A 6820-nucleotide genomic window follows, 5' to 3' on the forward strand; every position below is an offset into this window, starting at 1 on the left:
ACACAGACAGAGATGTGAAGAATTGTGGTCATTTTCTCAATTTACCACAATTGCAAGCTGGCTTTTTTTTTTTTTTTTTTTTTTTTGGTATGCAGGCCTCTCACTGTTGTGGCCTCTCCCGTTGCGGAGCACAGGCTCCGGACGCGCAGGCCTAGTGGCCATGGCTCACGGGCTTAGTTGCTCCGTGGCATGTGGGATCTTCCCGGACCAGGGCACGAACCCCTGTCTCCTGCATCGGCAGGCGGATTCTCAACCACTGCGCCACCAGGGAAGCCCTGCAAGCTGGCTTTGTCGTTTAATAGATATGTAGTAGATTCCTTGCTTTGTAATTTTAATACAAATTAAAATAATTTTTGATAATTTCTTCTGTCCTGTTTTTGTTCTTGTATAAGTAATAACTGCCTATATAAAAAATAATGCTTATATATTCTTCTCTCTACTGGTATGACCTCATACTTATTTTTATTCTCTTAATCCATTTATATTAATAAGACAGTGTTAAGTAATAGCAATGATGGCAGAAATGAATGACTTCATTAACTACACACACAAATATATATCATATTTGGAATGATCAAGCTACTTTACTGGAAATATTTTCATTTCATCAGAATTGATTCATTTTGTATTCATATTTTCCATGTACAGGAAGATGAAATCATTGAGTGAAAAGGAAATTTCTACAAGCCAGAAAAGACACTCATATGGGCAAATGCAATCACTTTATTTTTTGTACTGTCTCATTTAAATGCTTATAATTTTAATAAATAGCTTATGTTTGATTTTTTTCTCAGTTGTTGCTAAATAACATGTCACTGTGAAAGATAAATGCATTCCATAAATATTGAACTGTTTTATTTAATTATATTGGGTAATCCTTAAATTATGTTTTACTATCTTAAAAGCTAGTAAATACATTGTGTTAAGAATGACCAATGAAAATAAAATATTTCTTAATTTCCTTTGAAAAATATATGTTTGTGTCAGAATTTCTGCTCTTAGCTTAAGGAAGTTTCATTATAATAGTGTCCTCTTTACAGCACAATTTGTCTTGTTAAAAATGCATAAGCTAATATATCATATAAAGAATTCATAATATCCATGAAGTATTGTAATTGAAATAAATAGAATGGAATGCCAGGGTCAAAGATTAACAATATAATTAGTTGTTCAGTCCATCATTCATCTCATTAAAAATGCCACTTTGATGAAAAATATATAAATATAAAATTTCACAAAATGGTGATATATTTTAGATTGATTTATTAGATAGAAATTTTCAAATTATTATTTAAAGAAGTTGCTGAAATGTTTTACCAAATAAGCAACAACTATAATACAACAAATTCATTTCTTAAATATCACTGAAATGTCACGCCTATACCATGCTTGGTTACATAATTTAAAATTGAAGAATCCCAAACCTATAAATCCTGGGTACCAATAAGATTAACCTTCACTGACTCACTGTTCACCCCAATCCACTCTATGTATGTATTATGTTATCTCAAGTCCTGGGGCAATAACTATATGAGATCACAAGAGCAGGGAGCTTTAGCAGTTTGAAACTTAAGACAATTTATTTTATTTAAAGCACTCCGAAGCTTTGGGTCTCAGGCATTGTCCAGGCCATGACTCTAACATACAAATATGAAGAGTGAAGAATTCAGGATGAGGTGATATCTAGCTCCTATATTCTTCCTATAGATTTGTTTCCATGGAATGCTCTAAGTAAAACTAAAGTCTCGAAACAGGTTAATATACATTTTACTTAAGTCAGTTAGGAAGAGAATAGACAAAGCCTCTTCAGGCAAAGCCATCCTCCTTTGCTTGATAATAAAGGAGGTAAGAGAATGTTTACATCGATTCTCAGACTCATAATTACTGATACACATAAACTTCAACCATGTCGTATAATTACGGCATCTTCCTTGGCAAAAGAGGAAGGAAGAAAACTTTCCTAGTGCTATAAGGATGGTAACATATTCAATATCTCTGGGATTAAGAATATGTCTTAGTTGTTCCTATTAGGCTAGCCCAAATTATTATTATTTTTTGCTTTAATGTTCTTGCCCAAGCCAATAAGAGATTGCACTGGGATGGTTCCTATTCACTAATTCAAGGGAATAGACTATGTATCCTAGAGGAGAAAGACTGGAGAAATGTACTGATGATGAGGGGAAAAAAGGTAATGCAAAAAATACCCAGAGACTGAGTATTTGTCAGGATCCAGGGCCGAGAACAGAGCCAGGTTTTGTACCCACACTCAAGGTCAGCAGCATAACCTCTGAAAGAATACCCCACAGTTTATCTAGGGTAGTTAGATCCTAGGTATTGAAATACAACCATTTTGAAGATTTTTCTGTTCAATCAAGGAATGACAGGGTAAAGAACCACTGGTTTTCAGATTTGGGAAAGGGACTCAGAAGATTTCATGATCGACTAGAAATGAGACTTTCCCTGTTGTCTCTAAGCATGGGGGCAGGACTCCCACATTTCTATGTGGCCTTGAGAAAGGGGTATGTTCCAATTCCCAGGTGCATTAATTTACTATTGCAACTGTAACAAATCACCACAAACCTAGCGTCTTAATACAGCACAAATTTATTAAAGTATAGTGCTGGAAGTCAGAAGTACAAAATCAGTCTCACTGTCCGGAGGGTGCAGGGGAGAACCTGATTCTTTTCCTTTCCCAGTCTCCAGAGGCTGCCCTTATTTCATGACTTGTTACTCTTTCCCACATATTGAAAGCCAGCAGCAATGTAGCATCTTCAAATCTCTCTCTGCCTCTATCATCACATCACCTTTTTCTCTTTGCTTCTTAATCACATTGCCCCTGTGTCTCCTTCTTAAAAGACGCTTTGCATTATTTGGGGCCCATCCAGAAAATCCAAAATAATCTTCCTATCTCAAAATCCTTAATCTATGCACATCTGCAAACTCTTATGCCATGCAAATTAACATATTCGCAGGTTCCAAGGATTAGGTCATTGATGTCTTTGGGGGTTTTATTCAGTCTATCACACCAAGGATATTAAAATTATTACTATTTTCACAGGAGAAAAATTGAGAAGAGAATTTAATTTGAATAAATACTTCTTAAAAGTGGACTTTCCTGGTACCCATTTGTTTATAAACTAAATTCACCTTCATATCATTTATAGTTACAGGCCAGTCTATATTTCTGTTTATATTTAAAAGTGCTACCAAGTTTAATTTGCCCTTGAATAACCTATATTTGATGGTAACAGTACTTTCTCTAGAGTTTGGAGTTTATTTCTGTTTTTATTTCTATCATCAATTTTTTATTTATTTAGTGTATTTTCCTTTTTAATAATTTCAGAAGCTATGATTTATAGTCTATAATAATTTTTAATTATACATAAAATACATACCTGTCATAAAATTAAAATGTGAAAATAATCACTAAATCCCTTTGATTATCACTCAAAATGAGTGTATTTAATATATTCAGAATAATTCTGTGCAGAATTACTATCTTGATTTTCCCACGCATAGTGTTTGATAGTGATTATTCCATGTTAAAATATTGTCACTGTCTAAGTTGTATTTCACCAAACTTTGTATGTTGAAGTCCTAACCCCATGTACCTCAGAATGTGACTGTATTTAGAATTTTAAAAAGGGGTAATTAAGTTAAACTGTTGTCATTGAGGTGGGCCCTTATAAAATGAGGAAATTTGGATACAGAAGACCGCGAGAAGATAAAGCAAGAAGATGGCCATCTATAAGCCAAGGAGAGAGGTCTCAGAAGAAACTAAATCTGTTAATACCATGATCTAAGACTTTTAGTCTCCGGAAATGTGAGAAAGTAAATTTCTGATAAGCCACCCAGTCTGGGGTACTTTGCTATGGCAGTCCTAGCAAATGAATACAAACATTAACATAAATTTTACTGGTTTTAACAGTGTGTAGTATACCATACTATGGATACATCATTGTTTATACCTCTATGACTTTTGATAATTATATACATTTAGATAATCTAAATGGTCAGGTGCTTTAAACCAAGAGTTTAACTTTCCATATATGGATTGTCAACAAACACATGAAAGAATGCTCAACATCATTAATCATTAGAGAAATGCAAATCAAAACTACAATGAGATATCATCTCACACCGGTCAGATTGGCCATCATCAAAAACTCTAGAAACAATAAATGCTGGAGAGGGTGTGGACAAAAGGGAACACTCTTGCACTGCTGGTGGGAATGTAAATTGATACAGCCACTATGGAGAACAGTATGGAGGTTCCTTAAAAAACTACAAATAGAACTACCATATGACCCAGCAATCCCACTACTGGGCGTATACCCTGAGAAAACCATAATTCAAAAAGAGTCATGTACCACAGTGTTCATTGCAGCTCTATTTACAATAGCCAGGACATGGAAGCAACCTAAATGTCCATCAACAGATGAGTGTATAAAGAAGATGTGGCACATATATACAATGGAATATTACTCAGCCATAAAAAGAAATGAAACTGAGTTATTTGTAATGAGGTGGATAGACCTGGAGTCTGTCATACAGAGTGAAGTAAGTCAGAAGGAGAAAAACAAATACCGTATGCCAACACATATATATGGAATCTAAGAAAAAAAATGTCATGAAGAGATTAGTGGTAGGATAGGAATAAAACACAGACTTACTAGAGCATGGACCTGAGGATATGGGGAGGGGGAAGGATAAGCTGTGACAAAGTGAGAGAGTGGCATGGACATAGATACACTACCAAATGTAAAATAGATAGCTAGTGGGAAGTAGCCACATAGCACAGGGAGATTAGCTCTGTGCTTTGTGACCACCTAGAGGGGTGGGATAGGGAGGGAGGGAGGGAGGGAGACGCAAGAGGGAAGAGATATGGGAACATATGTGTATGTATAACTGATTCACTTTGTTGTAAAGCAGAAACTAACACACCTTTGTAAAACAGTTATACTCCAATAAAGATGTTTAAAAAAAAAAAGAAAAGAGTTTAACTTTCACGACAACTGGCCTACAGAGGTGAGTTAATGATTACTAGTTCACATATTATTTGATGGTTTCTAAAAGCTGATAGTTTATTTTTTTTCTATTTTATTTTTCTTTGAGAGTAATGTCTACATTTTCCCACATCAAAGCAAATATCTATATACTCTGTACAGGTTTCTATAGTTTGTGTTAAGACCAAGGCCAGTTTACACTAGTTGACATTTCTCTCACTTTACACATTCTTCACTTTAAAATACCTCCTAATATTCTGATTTGTTTTTGTTTCAATTCCAGGTCTTAGATTTGCATTTTTCTTCATATTACATGTCTGTGGGGTATTTTATCAAAATATCAGGAAGAAGATACAATAAATGCCTGAGTTCAAGATATCTTGAAAAAATTGAGCAACTAAATAATTTTTAAAGCAATAATGAAGTAATAAACTAATATGTAGTTTATATAACCACATTTTTATTGCTCTATTAAAATTACATTTATTCAAATTATTCTCTTATAAAACCAACCTACCAGAATGCATGCAACTCCAATTTGTTAATAAAAAGCTAAAAAATTTCCTTAAACACCAATGATTTGAGTAAATAGCCAAGTATAGAGTATTGTATTTTATTTCAGATATTTGTGTTATATCTAATGGATGCTTAAGAAATTTTAAAAATGCCCTTCAATTTTGAACGCATTAGGAAGAAGAAAAATATAATTACTTTTATACTGCGCCAATACCCATAATTTTATACAGTATTCCTGCAAAATCTTGTTTTTAAATTTATTGGTATGAAGATGTTACCATCCTGCAATTCAAAATTAATGCAGAGGGAGTGGCGGTGCGAGGGCTGCGGCACAGCTAGCAGAGCCGCGGTCCGGACTGCAGTGCGTGCCCAAAGCTCTCCGCCTCCCCCGCCCACCAGCCCGAGCCCAGCTGCTGGCCCCAGCAGCAGCCCCGAGAGCACCCCGGTAGCAGCGCCATGGCCGGGTGGAACGCCTACAACGACAACCTCATGGCGGAAGGGACATGTCAGGACGTGGCCATTGTGGGCTATAAGGACTTGCCCTCCGTCTGGGCAGCCGTCCCCGGGAAAACCTTCATCAACATCACGCCAGCTGAGGTTGGTGCCCTGGTTGGCAAAGACTGGTCAAGTTTTTACGTGAATGGGCTGACGCTTGGGGGCCAGAAATGGTCTGTGATCCAGAACTCACTGCTGCAGGACGGGGAATTTACCATGCATCTTCTTACCAAGAGCACCTGCGGAGCCGCCACCTTCAATATCATTGTTACCCTGAATGCCAAGACGCTAGTCCTGCTGATGGGCAAAGAAGGTGTACAGGGTGGTATGATCAACAAGAAATGTTATGAAATGGCCTCCCACCTGTGGCGTTCCCAATACTGACCTGGGCTGTCCCTCCCCGCCCCGCACTCCCCACTGCTTTTGCATGCCTCTCCATCCCACACACACGTACAACATTTTTATTTTGGGGGCCATTACCCCTCACCCCTTATTGCTGCCAAAACCACATGAGCTGGGGCCCGGGCAGGAAGGACAGACACCCATCCCCCAACCCATGACCCTCCTGTGTGTGGTTTGAAACCTTTTCTGTTTGTTGTTGTTGTTTTTTCCCAGTAAAAAAGATTATACTAAAGAAATAATAATAAAAATCCAACTGTACCTGTATATGTCTTTTTTTTTACATCTTTATTGGAATACAATTACTTTACAATGGTGTGTTAGTTTCTGCTTTATAATAAAGTGAATCAGCTATACATATACATATAAAACCGTATCTCCTCCCTCTTGCATCTTCCTCTCAC

At 36.6% G+C, this 6820-nt stretch overlaps 1 pseudogene; it reads left to right on the plus strand.

The window, feature by feature from the left end:
* The first annotated feature begins 5978 nt into the window (after positions 1-5978).
* Positions 5979-6401, plus strand: LOC131755366 (profilin-1 pseudogene; annotated as a pseudogene).
* Positions 6402-6820: the final 419 nt, after the last annotated feature.

The sequence above is a fragment of the Kogia breviceps genome, chromosome 4 (assembly GCF_026419965.1).
Source record: "Kogia breviceps isolate mKogBre1 chromosome 4, mKogBre1 haplotype 1, whole genome shotgun sequence".
Taxonomy (NCBI): Eukaryota; Metazoa; Chordata; class Mammalia; order Artiodactyla; family Physeteridae; genus Kogia; species Kogia breviceps.